The sequence below is a fragment of the Hylobates moloch genome, unplaced genomic scaffold (genome assembly GCF_009828535.3).
Source record: "Hylobates moloch isolate HMO894 unplaced genomic scaffold, HMol_V3 SCAFFOLD_19, whole genome shotgun sequence".
Classification (NCBI taxonomy): domain Eukaryota; kingdom Metazoa; phylum Chordata; class Mammalia; order Primates; family Hylobatidae; genus Hylobates; species Hylobates moloch.
Genome location: NW_026652294.1, coordinates 1,098,405 through 1,117,947, shown reverse-complemented (window position 1 = coordinate 1,117,947; position 19,543 = coordinate 1,098,405). Strand labels below are relative to the sequence as shown.

The 19,543-nt window shown below is 41.5% G+C and overlaps 1 protein-coding gene across 6 annotated transcripts in view; it reads right to left on the bottom strand.

The window, feature by feature from the left end:
- LOC116458278 (chromatin remodeling regulator CECR2) overlaps positions 1–19,543 on the bottom strand; it is a 191,869-nt gene that overhangs the window by 117,411 nt on the left and 54,915 nt on the right. The gene's annotated exons all lie outside the window — the stretch shown is intronic.

Below are 19,543 nucleotides of genomic sequence, written 5' to 3'. Positions count from 1 at the left end.
TTTTTCTTGTTTTCTTGCATCACTTTGCTATATAATGCTATATAACCTTCCCTCTCATTACTTCAAGTCAGATATCAGATCAATAATCAATAAAAGTCCCGGCTTCACTTCAAGAGACGGGGATTAGACAGTGTGGGATATCATAATAAGTGTAAGGACAGACCTGAATTCCACTCAAATTTTAGTTCCTTAGTTACTAGTGAGACCTACAGAGAGTCATTTCTCTGAGGCAGTTTGTCTTTCCCATAAAGTTTTTATGCCATAACAGACAGAGAAAGAGTTCCATTTTTCAATCAACAAGGCAAAAAAGAGGCCAACTAATTGGGAATGTAATAAAGGTGAGCCTATTTTACAACATCGAGTGGGAGCTAGGAAGCCCTCTGACAAATCTTTAAGCTGATGGAGCCTGAATGACTAATGACTATTTTAGTTTTTCCTTTTAAAAAATGATGTGAATAAATACAGATACCCCCCACAACACACACACAGTTTTATATAAATTCAAAAAACAATCATACTATTCATTCTGGGGGTTGTTTGTATACAATTTTCCTTCCTTTTTTTACTCCCTACTTCAGTAACTCCCCTTATACACAAACAAGTATACTTCTTTTTTGTTTTTTTCAATGTAATCATATTCATATATACATACATGCAGACACATGCATCAATGTATGGGCGTCGGCCTTTTCTAATAGACTGATATTACCCATGCTTGCCTGCACATTTTCTACCTTGTGCAAATCCCTCCAAGTCAAGTGTTATAGTGTAGCTCCATTTCATTCTATTAAAAGGCAAGCTAACATTCCACAGTACGCAGGTAACATCCTATTCAGCCACCTCGCTAATGACAGGCTTTCACTCTGTTCTCCATTTTAGGCCACAGAGAACCACGCTGCAATGACATTCCTTGTCCATTACACAGCAGTTGTTTTGTACCCACTGATTAAAATTCTAGGACTGGCATTACTGGGGCAATGAGAGTACATATATTTATGTATTTTAAATTTTAATAGGTACTACCAGATTGTTTTTCAAAAAGGCTGCATCAGTCTAATTTTTCTGCTAGTAACATTTAAGAGTATTCTTTTTCCTTTCCAATCACAGATATTACTTAATAGTTTTTGCCAGTCAGATCTTTTCAGGAATTTTTTTTTTTGTTATTAAGATTTATTCATTCTTTTGTGACCTGCCACCTATTCATATCCTTTGCCCATTGTTCCACTGGGCTGTTTGTATATTATAATATTAACTCTCTGTCACCTGCTTTGCAAACACTTTTTTCTTAAATCTGGTGCTTGTCCATGTTTTATTATGCCTTAAAACAGGAGGTTAGTAAAGCTATGGTCTACCACCCGTTAGTATAAATAAAGCTTTACTGAAACACAGCCTTCCTTGCCCATTCATTTTTGTAGTAAATTCAGTAACTGCAACAGAAATTATCTGGCACTCAAAGCCTAAAATATTTAATATCTGACCCTTTACAGAAAAAATTTGCCAATACTAGCTATATGGAACATCCAAAAAAAAAAAAAAAAGGGGAGTGTTTCTTCTCCCATAGAATTCATGTTCCAAAAGGATTTTTATATGTCTTATTCACTGCTAGAAAAAATATCTAGCAAGTAGTACACATTAATTTTCAGAATTAATGCTAGGTCTTCTTGCTTTTATATATATATACTTTTTTTTGTTTGTTTTTTTTGAGACAGAGAGTCTCTCTCTGTTGCCCAGGCTGGAGTTCAGTGGCGCTATCTCAGCTCACTGCAGGCTCCACCCCCTGGGGTTCACACCATTCTCCTGCCTCAGCCTCCCGCGTAGCTGGGACTACAGGCGCCCGCCACCTCGCCCGGCTAATTTTTTTGTATTTTTAGTAGAGATGGGGTTTCACCATGTTAGCCAGGATGGTCTCGATCTCCTGACCTCATGATCTGCCCGCCTCGGCCTCCCAAAGTGCTGGGATTACAGGATTGAGCCACCGCGCCCGGCCATTATATATATATATATACTTAAAAAAAATGTGTAGAGATGAGGTCTCACTATGTTGCCAGGCTGGTCTCTAAGTCCTGGCCTCAAGTGATCCTCCCAACTTGGCCTCCCCCAAAGTGTGGAATTCCACGCATGAGCCACCATGTCCAGCCAAACAGTATTAATATAAGAAAAAAAGAAAACAACTTTTTTTCTTAGCAATTACAATTTTATTAAGTTTCATTGTGAAAAATCAGTAAGAAATAACACACTGAAGTTTTTCAGCTGGAAATCATCCCAATAATAAGGACATACCTTATGACAGGGTTGTTCAATCTTTTGGCTTCCCTGGCCCACGTTAGAAGAAGAAGAATTGTCTTCGGCCACACATAAAATATGCTAACACTAATGATACCTGATGAGCTTAAAAAAAATTGCAAAAAAAAAATCTCATAATGTTTTAAGAAAGTTTAAGAATTTGTGTTGGCCTCATTCAAAGCCATCCTGGGCTGCAGGCGGCCTGCGGGTGGGTGGGTTGGACAAGATTGCCTTATGGGAAAACATTTTGGGCTCATTTTGATGTTAAATTGAGTAAATTGTTTTAAGAGACTCCATATACAGGAACCAAATCACGGTACTAAGGATAATTTACTCTCATTATAAACTACTCGTCAGTCAACAAGTCTCATCAAAGTGATTAAATATTTCCAACCCAAAACGTGATGAGAAAGGAAAACATTTTCCCCACTAAACTTCTCAATACTATACAACTTTAGGTTCTGGGCTCAGCTTGTCTACAATAAACACAAGATAAGCACTGTCCAGGTTGAAAGGGACTCATTTTAGAAATGCTGTTTGTAATGAGTGTCATCTGGGGCATTTTTGTTGTTACTTTGCTTCCAAGCATAACTTTACAATGCACTATATTACTGCATGTTATATTCAGCTTGCTAAAGAAATGCATTTTTAAAACCCCAAATATAGTGTGCAATTCTTTCAACTTTTCTGTTCATTAGAAAGTTTTCATAATAAAATACTGGGAGGAAATATTCCTAGATCACAGAAAAAATTTTTCATTAACATTAAAGTCTCATTTCTATTACTCCACAAAAGAAACTTTGTCCTTTTAAACTATTAAGTTACAGTAAGTAACATCCATCTTTCAAATTCATGGTCAACATTGGTTAACATTCACACTATACATCCTTGAAGTCGAAGGAAATTTTTCCTTTTATCTTTGTAGACACTATGGAAAACCTGCACCACTCCTACTGAGAAGCAGTGATGCTCACCTTGCATTTTAAAGTCTGACAAACTAAATCTTTTTTTATCCCTATACTATTTAGAAATTTCTATGGACAGTGAACAGTGTGACACCTTGATAAGTCAAAGCACACATAAAAAGAAGTCATAAAAAAGCAGGAACTCCTACTTACAAAATATGTCTACGGTAATATACTATTAAAAATCTATTTCAGGTCCTCAATGATGGTATGGATGGGGAGGTACATAATGAAAAAGAAATATCATATGATCAAAAACATGTCAAGGAAGTGTATGTATGTGAGTTCCAATAAGCTGGAATTTAAATAGAAAGGTTGAAATCACAGCAAGTAGATGAAAGGCGGCCCCTTTAACATTTGCTCCTGGAGTCCAGCAACTCTCAGCAGTTGGCTGGAGACTAAGCTGGCTGATCCTGTGGAGCTTCAACAAAGGGACGAAACAAACTGAGTCCCCAGGGCCCCCCTCCCGACAACGCGTGAAACAACTTGATAAATGATTGCTCTGTCAGGGGATGAGGAGATGGAGACGTCTGGGAACAGAGGGGGAATGTATCTAATTTAGGAGGCCAAGGGGGAAGGGGAAGACAAGGAAGGCAGAACCGCAGACAGGGGCAAGACCATCTAATGGCACAAACACTCGAGCAGAGAACTAGCAACAAACACCAGACAACCCAACAGCATCTCTGAGAGCTGCGTCATCAGACTGCAGCAAGAGACTTGGCAGAGGCCAGTTCTCCCCAAGTCACTAGGATTTTAAAAGGAAAGTTTTCACCTTCCACAGCCCATTCTCCGGCCTCAAGTCCAAGCTTCAGAAAGTGCTGCTCTCACATTACTTCATTCATTTGGGGATGACATGAAATACAAAATCCTTTTCCCCACCCCCAGCTCCCGCCTGAAGATTGCTGATTCAGGCCTGAAAGCCAGAGGCTCAAGAGCCCAAGGCTTAGCTCACTTAAGGAAACATTAATTACCCTGAAACAAAAATAGGAGTTCACATCTGGGGCTCAACACTTACCTTCTCCTCCGCCCCCTTCTCTAGAGTGTGAGCACCCGCTATTTATACAACCTCTTCCTGACCGAGGACTGATACTTGTCCCGCAGGACTTCCCTGTCTGGGGAAAACTTACTGGTGACAAACTCAGTCAGCATAGCACAGGCATTTCAGAAGTAGGGACAGAGGCAGCTCAACTTGAGAAAAAGGTTGTCAGAATTGGAAGTAGTACAAAAGCAGTTTCCCACAAAGTAGCTGGTTAATTCATAAGGGATACTCTGGCAGCTTAAGCATCTGATGAAAGACCATTAAGAAGTTTACAAGTCAAAGGTGGGAACAAGCAACCCAAGTCTTTCTTCCGTCACTCCAGTTTCTTATTTTATGAACTAGAGACAGCTAATGTTGTTGCTATAATAGAAGTGCTGTGTTGCATTATTGTGCATAGAACTTTATTTAAATGTTGAATTAAGCTTGGGCTGTAGTTGGCATAATTTACGCTAACAGCAATGGTACATCAAGAAACTAAAGGCCGGGTGCAGTGGCTCACACCTGCAATCCCAGCACTTTGGGAAGCCGAGGCGGGCAGATCATGAGATCAGGAGATCAAGACCATCCTGGCTAACACGGTGAAACCCCGTCTCTACTAAGAATATAAAAAATTAACCAAGCGTGGTGACACGCACCTGTAGTCCCAGCTACCCAGGAGGCTGAGGCAGGAGAATCTCTTGAACTCAGGAGCTGGAAGTTGCAGTGAGCTGAGATGGTGCCACTGCACTCCAGCCTGGGTGACAGAGTAAGACAGACAGAGGGAGGGAGGGAGGAAGGGAAAGAAAAGAAAGAAACTAAAGTTTCAAAAAATTTACCTTTGCTTTGCCCAGCACCCTTGGAGGATGACTGATAATTCATAGCTATGACCCCAAATCTAATTTATTACAGTGTGTTTCAGAACATCTGATGTATTAATTAATTTGGCCAGAGAGACAACTGTATAAGGGACAGGACGACTATGAAAAAAAATCACAGTTTCACTGGATTAAGTTGGATGGTCCTGCTCCTATTGGTTTTTTTTTTTTTTTTTTTTTAAGAATTAAAAGAGCTCTAGGGAGTCTATTCTAGACTCCCTAGAACATGTCTGTGGCCTGTCCAGAATTTTCACTGGACCAAACAAAAATAGAACTTGCTAATTCCCCAGACATCTTTCTTGTCAGGTTACACAGTTCAAAAGGCGCTCAGGGTTTCCTAAACTTAGAGATGAGAGAAGAGGCATTGCACCATGGATCTCACTTTTGTGAATTCTAATCAGCAATTCACAAAAGTGAGATCTTGCAATTATACAACCCGGTTTCCAAATTCTACCTTGCTTTCCGATCTTTCTGCCAAGGTCTGACTCTTAGAAATACAAGCAAATTCCTGTTCATGGACTGTCAATCTGAAAAGACTGTCAACTAGTCAGTTTCATGGAATGCATAAGAAATTGCAAACTGGTAGCAGGCAGCAACGTTTGTTTTGGTCTGCAGTTTTGTCTTGTTTTTCACTGGTTGTCCAACATTTAAAAAAAAAGAAAGAAAAAACTTCGGAGGAGCTTACATAAAAATCTGGATTATCTCCCTTTGCTTGAAAAATCAAGTCTGACTGATTCACAGTTCTTCATGACTCAAGTGGCACTAACAGGGGGCTGCCTCTTAGACCGGACATGGATCCTCCAACTCATTAACTGCACATGAGGCCCCATCCCCTCCATTAAGTTACCTGTCTGGCCCTGCAGGCTTCTGAGTTTCGACATGAGCCCTACAACATCAATGAGTAGCAGGTTAGCTCGTACTTGAACAATACCCCATGTGTGTTTCTTCCTTTCTTTCCATCAGTGCCAGATAATGCTGGCTGCTCTCAAGTCCCCCTTGACTTGACACTATCCTTTCACTGTAACACCCAGGATTCAACAAAATACTCTCTGACTAGGTAAAAAGATGAGACTCACTGCCTTTATTCTGAACAGCAGTAGGTAAAGGTATCCCACACCCAAAATGACCACAAAAGAAAGTGCTCAAGAAAATACACACAAACAGAACATAAAACAAGACAGGAGTAACAGCTTAGCTACGGGGAGTGGCGGGGGGTGGCGCAGGCATAAAAAGAGTGGGGGGGTTCTAATCCATGGTGGGGGTGAACTTATTTCTAGACTACTGGGAAAGTGATTAAGACAATAGCCTAAAGGGTTAGTGTCCAAAAAGAAAAGTTAGACTACTAACTTAAGTTGCCCCTGAAGAACGCCTACTGTACTGCCACCATGAAAGCGGTGAATCCTAAAGCAAGATTCTTGCACTGCCTGCATCAGAGTCTCCAGAATCCGGCCTCAGAAGCTGCATTTCAATCAAATTAAGCAATCCAAGGTTCTCAAACACACTCAAGTTTGGAAAACAACTAAATTCCACTACAGTTGCCTAGAAGGATGGGTCTGGACTCAGAGCATGACCTCTCCTGGATCCTTCCCCGCCTTCGTTCAAGCTGACTTAACGTGAGTGGCCTTTCCTCTGTGTTCCCACTCACCTTGATAGAACAACAGTCACACCATGCTTTAACTGTTCATTCTCCCAAGGGAAGCAAAAGGCCTCTTCATTTTTTTTTACCCTCATGGACAGAAAAAGTGGCCTGACATAGAGTAAGTACTGCTTATTTAACAAAATAAGTTATTTCACTATGTGCCTTACTTTAAAACACTGGGGGAAAAGGTCTGACTAAATGATCTCTAGTGACCTTTGTTATATTCTAGCATCTGTTTTATGCCCAGGGAACTATTTCTCAACCTCTTTTTCATTACCACCCTTTTAAGGAATCTTTTTAGATTCGCTCCCCATTGTCCCCAAACCATGAAATTTTAGTATTACAGAAACAGGTTGTGTATTGCAAAAACCATCATAATAGCTGGGCTTTTTTCATCACCTCCCCCTAAAAGAACCAATTTTCAGCAATAGCTCCTCCTTGATAATGCATTCAATTGTATTTGGATATTCACAGTAACACTGTGATGACAGGAGGCTGGGTACAGTGACTCATGCCTGTAATTCCAGTACTTTGGGAAGGCGAGGTGGGTGGATCGCTTGAGTTCCAGAGTTCAAGACCAGCCCTGGGGAACACAGAAAAACCCTGTCTCTACAAAGAACACAAAAATTAGCCGGGCATGGCAGTGCGCACCTGTAGTCCCACCTACTTGGGAGGCTGAGGTGGGAGGACTGCTTGAGCCCAGGAGGTCAAGGCTGCAGTGAGCAGTGATCGAGGCACTGCACTCCAGCCTGGGCAACAGAGCCAGAGTCTGTTTAAAGAACAACAATAAGGAAAACAAAAACAACGTGATGACAGGGGAGAATGTAACTCTAAAATGTTAATTTTAACTTCTTTGACCAAATCAACACACGGTTTGAGTTGACATGTGTTACTGACAACCTTTAAAATACCTTTATCAGTTCTACCCATAAACTTTCCCAAACTGGGTATTATATTAACAGCATTCCTTTAAAATCTACACAATTATTGAGACAGACCACATATGAAAAGTGTTTCTAAAGATCTTTTAAATACAGCAATATGAGGCCTTCACACACATACTGACTTTAACCAGAAAGTGATATTGTTCATATGAGTTCAAAGAATTAACTCTCCAGTTTGCCAGTGATATAAGTGATAAACGATTCCACCCAAAAATCAGTGCAGTATTTAGGCAACCAGAAATGTAACACACGAGGTGGGGATGTAGCTCAGTGATAAGAATGCATGCTTAGAAATGTACCACGAAAAACACCACACAGAATGTGTTGTAATTATGGGTAACAAGAAAGCATCTGACTGTCATCAATACTGACACGAACAAGTCTCTGTTAAAGCCACACTCAGACAGATAGAGCTGGGTGTGCTGCCTCACACCTGTAATCAGAGCGTGAGGTGGGAGGATCACAGTGAGACCCTGCCTATACAAAAATAAAAATTAGCTGGGCATGGTGGCGCCTGCAGTCCTAGGTACTCAGGAGGCTGAGGTGGGAGGGTTGCTTGAGCTCAGGAGTTTGAGGCTGCAGTGAGCTTGATCATGTCATGACATTCTAGCCTGTGCAACAGAGCAAAACCCTGTCTCTTAAAAAAATAAAAATAGGCCGGGTGCGGTGGCTCATGCCTGTAATCCCGGCACTTTGGGAGGCAGAGGCGGGCGGATCACGAGGTCAGGAGATCGAGACCATCCTGGCTAACACAGTGAAACCCCGTCTCTACTAAAAATACAAATAAATAAATAAATAAAAATAAAAAATAAAAAACAAGTGTTGGCGAGGATGTGGAAACACTGGAGTCCTCATACACTGCTGGTGAGAATGTAAAGTAAAGCAGTGACTTTGGAAAAGTCTGGCAATTCCTCAAAAGGTTAAACACAGTAATCATATGACCCAGAAATTCAACTAGCTGTATACCCAAGAGAAATAAAAACCTAGGAGCACACAAAGAACTTTTACAGGAATATTCATAGCAGTATTATGGATAATAGCCAAAAAGTGGAAACAACCCAAATGTCCAACAACTGGTGAACAGATGAACCAAATGTGGTATTAGCCATACAATGAAATGGTATCTTGCAATAAAGGAATGAAGTACTAATACCTGCTACAACATAAATAAACCATAAAAACATTCTGCTAAGTGAAAATGCCACGCACACAGGGCCACAGTGGGGCTGTACGATTCCACTTAGAGGAAATGTCCAGAGTGGGCAAATCCATACAGGCACAAAACTCAGTGGCTTCCAGAGGATGGGGAAAAAAGTGAGTGGAGTGTGCCTGCTGAACGGTTTGGGGTGTCGAAAATGTTCAAAAATTGACTGTGGTCATGGCTGCGCACTCTATACTAAAACCACTGAACTGTGTATTTCAAATGAGTTAATTGTACGGTTTGTGAATATCTCAATAAGCCGCGCCCCTCCCCCAAAAAAATCTGTGAAAAAATACAAGGGATACTAGAAAACATGTTTGATGTTACAACAGGCATCAATAAGAATTACCACTTTAGTCTTTTTTTTTCCATTTTAAGTAATGCTCCAATGATACTATTCAAAATATAAATTCAAAATATAAATACAGTTTTCTTTGCTCCTATTTTAATTTATTGAATTCAGGTGAAACAATAGTATATAAAAGCAAGGAACTGCTGGTAGTTATTCAAGATCTACATGCAAATAATTTTATGCCATAGCTCCAGATGGAATGGATCACTTTTAGAGATGATGAAGTTCAAACAAAATAATATGTTTTGAAGAGTGTTCTAGACCATAAATTTACTGAGAACAGGAAACATGTATGTACAATAACTTCTGTGTCAGGCACTATGATTCACGTTTTACACAGACACTATAATCCTCCCATCAACCTTGTGAGGTGAGTAGTATCGTCTTCATTTTAAATAGCTCAAAACCAAATATCCTCAAGACCAGAACAGTTCAATTAATTACTGTAAGTTTGTTTCTTGACCTGTAAAAGAAATAACAATCCTACATACATCAGAGTTGTAAGTGCTAAATGAAATAAGGTATATTAAGTGCCTGATTAAATGGACACTCAAATTTCAGGGTTTTCTTTTTTACCCCAGCTTTGGCAAAAACAGATACGGCATTCAGAAGCTAGCAAAATGTGTATGGATGAACAGGGTTATGATCAATACTTAAACATCAACACTGTCAGGTTCACCAAGATTCCCTTTAAGTTGTGAGCACTGGACCATGCAGCATGCACAAGGAACTATAGAGACAGGGCACTCACAGACGAGGCACTGTTGTGATCAAATAAAACTAACAGAGTTAATCTGGTTTAATGATGTGCATTAGCATAATTATGGTAAATAATTATATATATAAAAATAGGAGGCAATGATTTAACTATAACTATTATGACTTATGTAGCCAATGCAATTGTTTTCCAGGGTCATTTGAGAGCCAGGGAGTGAGCTGTTTTTAAAATCAGCAAGAGACACTGCAGCCATGACCCACAGGGATGATGCAACCTTGTTCTTTTCCCCAGTGAGTGTTTTCAAAGAAGCCTTGGCTGGATGCTGAGAAACAACTCCAGCTGTACAGAGTACAAGTCAGGCTTAGGATGGAACACGTCTTTCCTCAGCACTACAATCCGACAGGGCAGTCTAACTCAGAGAGAAAGCTGGCAGAAGGAGAAGGAAAATCAATCACACCCTGAGAGGCAGGAGCACTGGGGTGTGTGGTGGGAGTGGAGGTGGGAGAGGGTTAGAGATAATTGAGTGTGATGAACTACAAGGGCTGATGGAGAATAAATTGGCTGATAGAGCATCTTGAAGAATTAGGGGGTAGAATAAGTGTGCCAGATGGAAGGATGGCCAAAGGACATGTGGGAAGAGAGGGAGGGTGCAGAAAGGTAGGGCTGCTTCTATAGACACACATTTGTAACGTTCATCAGGAACCCGAGCACACCATTTTGCTAAACAAATCCGGGTATAGGTTACGTGCATTTTTCATATAGAACCGTACTGAAGTTTGACAACTCTAAGAGGCCTGACCTATGAAAGAAGTAATGCAGATAAAATGGTTAACAGCAGTATTTCAGAAGCCAGACATCACTGAATACAGGATGATGTGAATCAAGTTCCAATGTACCAATTATAAATCTAATAAAAAGGAAAACTATCATCAGCCCTGTGGTAAATAAAGAATGTCCCATATAGGAAATGAATATTCTCATATACTGTTGGTGGGGGTATAAACTGGTTTAACCTCTATGTATAGCAATTTGGCAATATTCTCCTCTTTGTCGTAACTGAACTATTTTTTCTCCTAAGGAGAAAGTCCTTCCCTAGAGACTGCACTAATGGTGGCTTAAGTCTTCCACTGGCCGTATAGGACTTCTTACTGCCACTCTGACCATGAATGAAGACATCTTTTGAGGCTCATACAATCAAGCTCCAGTTCTCTGCTTCTCCCTGTTATTCACTAACCTACCCATTTCCTTATAATAAACTGTAATCTCCTTCTGTCCCTCCCACCATCAACCTAAATGGTTGTGAAATCCTTACTCATCCAACGCTGTATGGTTCCTTTTTATCTTCCGTAAGTCAACCCCCATTGATATAACTTATTCTGTATAAGCTAGTCCAGAGATGCTGTCCCTGCGAGATCTCTTTTTTCTTTTCTTTTTTTTTTTTGGTAGAGATGGTGTTGTGCCCCACTGGCCAGGCTGGTCTTGAACTCCTGGGCTCAAGCAATCCAACTACGTCGGCTTCCCAAAGTGCTGGGGATTACAGGTGTGAGCCACCGCACCCGGTCTCCCTGTGAGATCTTCATATGCCCTGCTCTCAAATCCTCACCTCCTGTCTTTTATCTTACTGTCACATGTCATTCATATCCAAAATACCTATTCTGACTACATTGGAATCTCTAGTCCTTGTAATACTATGTTTTCTTCAAATCTATTAGTTCCCTTCATCTATTAATTCTACCATATATTTACTGAGGACCTTCTTTGTACCAACCACTGTGCATTTCTCTCCATGCACTAGGGATGGTCACCCAAGACCATCCCCCCGCCCCGCCACCATGATCAGTCACTTCAGTCATTCTCCCCATGATTCCAGACTCTTCTCTACTGCACCAATCCTTCTTTTACGCCTCCGTGCAAAATCCCAACCCTGATGAACAATGATTGCATTTTTATGTTCTCCTAGGCAGTTATCTGAGCACTGGAAAAATGAAAAACAATAGACTCACACATGTACACTGGTACCACTATAAGCTATCTCCATCATCAACGAAGCTCCACAACCCCTCTCCTGTTCTCCTAGAGGCCACTACAAATATTTGTCTCTCTTGAGCACATTACCCCACCACGCCTATTCCCTGAGCATTCCCAGATGACTCTGCTGCCTTTATACACACACACACACACAAATAAAAACATTATTTTTCTCATCTGGGTGCAGTGGCTCACGCCTGTAATCCCAACACTTTCAGAGGCCGAGTCAAGAGGATCATTCGAGCCCAGGAGTTCGAGACCAGCCTAGGCAACATAGGGAGACCATGTCTCTATTTAATTTAAATTTAAAAAATAAAGAAAAAGAAACAGTATTTTTCACTAGGAACAAACTCAATATTTTGAAACCTTTTATTGTGAAATAAGCCGGGAAATAATCATGCTTTTATCTCACCTTATTTGAACTGTATTCAGGATAATCAAATGTTTGATGATAAGTTTCTCTTTATAAAGATATTCTAGTTATCTTTGAAGAATGAATGACCAAAAATTAAATTATCGCCATTGTGTAAGTACTGTGCACTCTGAAGGTACTAACGCTAAAAAGAAAAAAATTGCCACTGTGCAAGCCCTAGAAAATAATGGATCTAGGATCTAGGCAATAACCATCAATGTCTGTTCACATCTCAGAGACAGCAGACATTATGTAACTACTTCCATCACCATCCATTAAGAATTTGTGTTCCGCCACTTTTGCAATCTAACCATCTGATAAAGGGCTAATATCCAAAATCTACAAACAACTTAAACAAATTTACAAGAAAAAAACAACTCCATCAAAAAGTGGGCAAGGGATATGAACAGACACTTCTCAAAAGAAGACATTTATGCAGCCAACAGACACATGAAAAAATGCTCATCATCACTGGTCATCAGAGAAATGCAGATCGAAACCACAATGAGATACCATCTCACACCAGTTAGAATGACAATCATTAAAAAGTCAGGAAACAACACATGCTGGAGAGGATGTGGAGAAATAGGAAGGCTTTTACACCCTTGGTGGGGGTGTAAATTAGTTTGACCATTTTGGAAGACAGTGTGGCGATTCCTCAAGGATCTACAACTAGAAATACTGAGAGATGAAGCCAGCTGGGTCAGGTGGGGACTTGGAAAACTTTTCTGTCTAGCTAGAGGATTGTAAATGCACCAATCAGCATTCTGTAAAAATGGACCAATCAGCACTCTGTAAAATGGACTAATCAGTATGACATGGGAGGGGCCAAATAAGGGAATAAAAGCTGGCCACCCAAGCCAGCAGTTGCAACCCGCCCTGGTCCCCTTCCACGCTGTGGAAGCTTTGTTCTTTTGCTCTTCATAATAAATCTTGCTGCTGCTCACTCTTTGGGTCCGCACCACCTTTAAGAGCTGTAACACTCACTGCAAGGGTCTGCGGCTTCACTCCTAAGTCAGCGAGACCACAAACCCACCGGAAGAAACAAACTCTGGACGCGCCACCTTTAAGAGCTGTAACACTCACCGTGAGGTCTACGGCTTCATTCTTGAAGTCAGCGAGACCAAGAACCCACCAGAAGGAATCAATTCCGAACACAGTTACCATTTGACCCAGTGATCCCATTACTGGATATATACCCAAAGGATTATAAATCATGACACTATAAAGACACAGGTACACGTATATTTATTGTGGCACTATTCACAATAGCAAAGACTTGGAATCAGCCCAAATGTCCATCAATGGTAGACTGGATAAAGAAAATGTGGCACATATACACCATGGAATAATATGCATCCATTAAAAAAAGGATGAGTTCATGTCCTTTGCAGGGACATGGATGAAGCTGGAAACCATCATTCTCATCAAACTATCACAAGGACAGAAAACCAAACACCGCATATTCTCAGTCTAAGGTTGGAATTGAACAATGAGAACACTTGGACACAGGAACACTTGGGGAACATCACACACCAGTGCCTGTCGTGGGGTAGGGGGCTGGTGGAGGGATAGCATTAGGAGAAATGCCTGCTGTAAATGACGATGGGTGCAGCAAACCAACATGGCACATGTATACCTATGTAACAAACCTGCACGTTGTGCACATGTACCCTAGAACTTAAAGTATAATTAAAAAAAAGAATTTGTGTTCCCCCAACATAAATCTGAATTTGATCAAATTTAACCACCAATTTATAGGACACAGAGAGAACTGAAGAACATGTTAAACGATTCAACGGAGATAAAATCACCAATTTCCAAACTGGGAAAATCTACAGAAAAAGAGAAACCTGGTTTCTCCAAAACATAAACTGCAAGAAAAAGGGGAAAGGTATAGAATAAAAAAATATTTAGGCTGGGCATAGTGGCTCACGCCTGTAATCCCAACACTTTGGGAGGCTGAGGCGGGTGGGATCACCTGAGGTCAGGAGTTTGAGACCAGCCTGGCCAATATGGTAAAACCCCGTCTCTACTAAAAATACAAAAATTAGCTGGGCATGGTGGCGCATGCCTGCAGTCGCAGCTACTTGGGAGGCTGAATCAGGAGAATCCCTTGAACTTGGGAGGCAGAGGTTGCAGTGAGTTGAAATCGTGCCACTGCACTCCAGCCTGGGAGACAGAGAGAGACTTGTCTCAGGGAAGAAAAAAAAAAAAAAGAATAGAACCATTTACAACATATGGACTTTATTTGAATGTGACTTTAAACAAATTGTAAAAAGTAGGGAGGACCACTATGGAAATCTGAAATTTGACAACATTAAGGAATTCTTTTTCATCTTTTTATGTGTGATAATATATTGTGGGTTTTTGTTTTTTTAAAGACCAGTGTCTTTTGGATGGACAAATGGATACATTCATGGATGAAATGATACGATGTCTGGGATTTGCTTCAAATAATCTGAGTGGGGGGAAACAGATAAAACAAGACTGGCCTTCAGCTGGTAACTGCTGAAGCTATATATATGATGGGTACCTGAGGGTTTATTTCCTAATCTCTTAGCTTGATATATGGTTAAAAAGGAAATTCCTCTGTATCTCAGCCACCAAAAGCAGAATTCTGGGAAGGAGCACGGACGCCATTCCCACACTCCCACTTTGAACTATTCACCAATTTCTGTAGATCTTATCTCCTTTCCTTTCTCTTTAACTTCGCTTTTATGGCCCCTATTCTTTATTCCCACCCTCACCAGTCTAGTTCAGAGTCATCATCATCTCTCATTTAATTAAATGTTAACCTCCTATCTGGTTTATCTCTAGATTAGACCCTTGGTCTATCCGCCTAGACTAGAAACCAAGAGACAAAAGTTTCCACTGTCTAGAATGCTGCTTCTCCTCTAAGACCCATCAACTCTGGCCAAGCTAATTCCTACACTTGCTTCTTCAACTTAACTCAAGCTCTGCTGTCCTGGGAAGCCGTTCTTAATCCCAAGTCTCATTTAGATGTATTTGCTCTGTGTGCCCAAGGTATCCTTTTGCATAGTCCTATTCCTATCAAAGCCCATATAGTATTTAGTTGTCTTTAACTTATTTGACTTTCTGTACTCAGCACCTAAAACCTGACATGTTATAGGTCCTCAATAAATATGTACTGAAAGTAAGAATTACAAAGCACAAGAAAACCGGGACCAAATAGGTCCAGAACAGAAGGCAGCTTGACGGTTCTAAGCTCAGTTGTTCTCACACCAAAAATCATTCCAGGGTGCTGCTACATACATATTCACCTGTGTTCACATGCATGAGATTAAGATCATCTTCCTCAGATACTAGATGCAATTTATAACCTCTGAAGACCATACCACACTACACTTGGACTCTAAAAGGAGAAGCAACCACATGCATCTTTCCAAACAAATTTACTAAACAAAACAAACCAAAAGTAGTGAGAAGGAAACAAGCACAAGACACTTTCTTAGCATTTTTCAAAAGGCAAGTAAATGCATAGTTAACGTAAAAGCCAAGCTTCAAGAATAGACACTGCAAAGAAAGAAGCCTGAATTTTAGATATTAGATTATATCATTCTGAAACACAAGGACTCCGCCTTGTCTTCAACCTCTCTGTTGTCTGGCAAGACAGCTAGTAAAAAGCAAGCAATAAATATTTCTTACATTAATGTCTAGGGCAAAAACACGGCTTTAGAAGGAACCATGGAGAAGACTGGTCACAATTCACAGGAGCCGCCCAGAGGGAGACAACAGTATCACTGTTGCCCGTGCCCCACACACGGCCTGTGTCCTTGTCTGCTGGTTCTTGCATGAGAGAGGGACACCAATCCTCCCTTTCGTCAACAACTCACAGCTGCAGGTGCATTTCCACAGGGGGACGATGAGCACTCAGACATCGCCTTCCATTTCTGAGTGTACTTTGGCCACTGGGTGATCATGAACAGCCATGAGTGTGGGCCTCGAAGTGTGAGGAGAGATCCAACAATATGCCCTTTGAGGATGGCAGAGTATTTGAGCTCCACATCATCGTGCTGGACAATGAATACCAGGCAATGCTAAATGGCCATCACTGTTACAGCTTTGCCCATCGACTCCCGCCAGGGTCTGTGAAGATGGTCCAAGTGTGGAGAGATGTCTCCCTGAATTTAAGGTGTGTCTGCAATTGAGGGAGATGACCACACTCCCCATTGGTGAGGAATCCCTTTTTCTACATGACCATGAGACTCCCAGAGCCTGCTAACAGAGTAATCCCTACTCCAACCCTTAGACTTGGTCATTAAAACTTCACCAAACTTAAAAACAAAAAGTAACCATGGCCGGGTGTGGTGGCTCACACCTGTAACTCCAGCACTTGGGGAGGCTGAGGCAGGAGGATTGCTTGAACCCAGGAGTTCAAGACTAGCCTGGTAGGTAACAATTATCTTCTCAAAGTTCACTTAATTCCTTAGCATATTCTGGTAATATAATATAAAAATATTTTAAGATGTGCTTACAATGACAGAATGTCAAGAGCTATAGGCTCTGAATAGAAGATGCAGAGTGACAGCAAACAAAAAGAATGGAAAATATTAAGGTGGAAAAGGCAAAGTATTATTTATGCATACTGCGGCTTTAAAACGATGCTGAATGGGATTCCGGTTCAGCGTGTGAGGAGTTTGGAAGTCCGAGTAAACAAGTAAAAAGGTAACCACACTGAAGACGAAACAAGTCTTCTTAGATTCCTCAAAGAGATGAGGTCACAGGGCAAATCACAGTGCCCCAAACTGGAGGCAGCCGGGAATACCGGGTATCACGACTGACCAGAGAAGAAACCTACAAGGGAACCAGTGCCTCAGGGTGAACAAATCTGAGAGCTAAAAACTCCAGGGGAACCCACTCATGGTGTGCAGGGGGCAGTTCTTCTAAGATTTACCTCTGGAGTTCCACCAGGTTATCATGGTGAGTAGCAGAAAAATCCTCTCTTGCCGGAAGCAGGAGACCACTCTGGAAAGGAGCCATTCTGAAACAGGCCAGAGCACTTAATTCTTCTTCTTTTTTTTTTTTTTTTTTGGAGACGAAGTCTCGCTCAGTCGCCCAGGCTGGAGTGCAGTGGCGCAATCTTGGCTCACTGCAGCTTCCACCTCCTGGGTTCAAGTGATTCTCCTGCCTCAGCCTCCTGAGTAGCTGCGACTATAGGCGTGTGCCACCACACACGACTAATTTTTCGTATTTTTAGTAGAGACAGGGTTTTATCAGAGCCTAACTGACAAACGCAGGGGAAGGGAACACTCAACTCCAGTCCAGTCTAGCCATCTTGTCCCATGAAGGGTGGGGGGGATAACAGAGAAGCATGTGTGAAGTTCGCCATCCACAGGCAGCTGCTCACGAAAAGGCTGAGACCTAATCCTAAAACTAAAGAACGCTTCCTGCTTTCCCACTCCTCACCACCACATTGCTAAAGGCCTACTTCACCCAGTACATCCTGTGCAACTACCAAGAAAAACTGCAAGGCACACTAAAAGGCAAAAAGTAGTGTGAAAAGGCAGAACAAGCATCAGACCAGACTCATCGGAACCAGACTGAGAGAGGGCAGGGAAGTGGAATTATCAGGCAGGAAATTGAAACCAACTCTGATTAATGTGAAGGACTCTAATGGAGAAAGTAGGCAGCTTGCAGGAACACGCGGACAGTGTGAGCAGGGAGATGGGAATTATAAGAAAAAATGAAAAGAAGTTCCAGAGAGCAAAGCATGGTGACAGAAATGAAGAATGCCACTGACGGGCTCATTAGGAGAGTGGACACCGCTGAAAAAAACGAATAATCTCTGAGCTTAAGGATGTAGCAATACAAACTGAAAACCAAAGGAAAAAAAAAAGACAAAAAAACCCAGAATACCCAAGAACTCTGGGACAAATACAAAAGGTGTAATATAAACACATGAAAATGCCAAGAGGAGAAGAAAGGAAGAGAAGAAATATTTGAAATGACTGAAAATTTATCCAAATTAACGTCAGACACCAAACCACAGATCTAAGGAAGTTCAGAGAACACCAAGCACAGCAAATGCTCAAAAAACTACTCTAAGGCCAGGCATGGGATCCCAGAACTTTGGGAGGCTGAGGCAGGCGGATCACCTGAGGTCAGGAGTTCGAGATCAGCCTGGCCAACATAGTAAAACCCCGTCTCTACTACAAGTACAAAAAATTAGCTGGGCCTGGTGGTGCGCGCCTGTAATCCCAGCTACTCGGGGGGCTGAGGCAGAAGAACTGCTTGAACCCAGGAGGTGGAGGTTGCAGTGAGCCGAGATCGCGCCACTGCACTCCAGCCTAGGCCACAGAGTAAGGCTCTGTCTCAAAACAAAAACAAAACAAAACAAAACTACTCTAAGCATGTCACATCCAAACTACAGAAAAATACACATAAAGAAAAGAAAGAAAACATCCTGCAAGAAGCCAGAGGGGGAAAAAAAAAACCACCTTCTCTATAGACGATAAGAATTACCATATATCTGACTTCTCAGAAACCAGGCAAGCAAGACAAGAGGGGAGTGAAATAAAGTGATGAGAGAAAAAACCCACCAACCTAGAATTCTGTACCCTGACAAAGTATCCTTGTGTAGTGAAGGAGAATAAAGACTTTCTGCAACCACAATTGAGATGTATAGACCTGCCTTGTAAGAAATAAAAAAAAAAAAAAAATTTTTTTTTTTAGTAGAGATGGGGTTTTATCAGAGCCTAACTGACCCAGGGGAAGGGAACACCCAGTGCAAGACGGAGTCTCGCTCTGTCGCCCAGGCTGGAGTGTAATGGTGGGATCTCGGCTCACTGCAACCTCTGCCTCCCGGGTTCAAGCAATTCTTCTGCCTCAGCCTCCTGGGTAGCTGGGATTACAGGCGCCCGCCACCAAGCCTGGCTGATTTTTTTTTTGTATTTTTAGTAGAGACAGGGTTTCACTATGTTGGCCAGGCTGGTCCAAATTGTGATCCACCACCTCGGCCTCCCAAAGTGCTGGGATTACAGGTGTGAGCCACCGCGCCCAGCCAAAAAAAAAATCTTGAGAGAATGGAAATGATACAGGTCAGAAACTCCGATCCACATGAAGAAAAAGCACTGGAGAATGAATG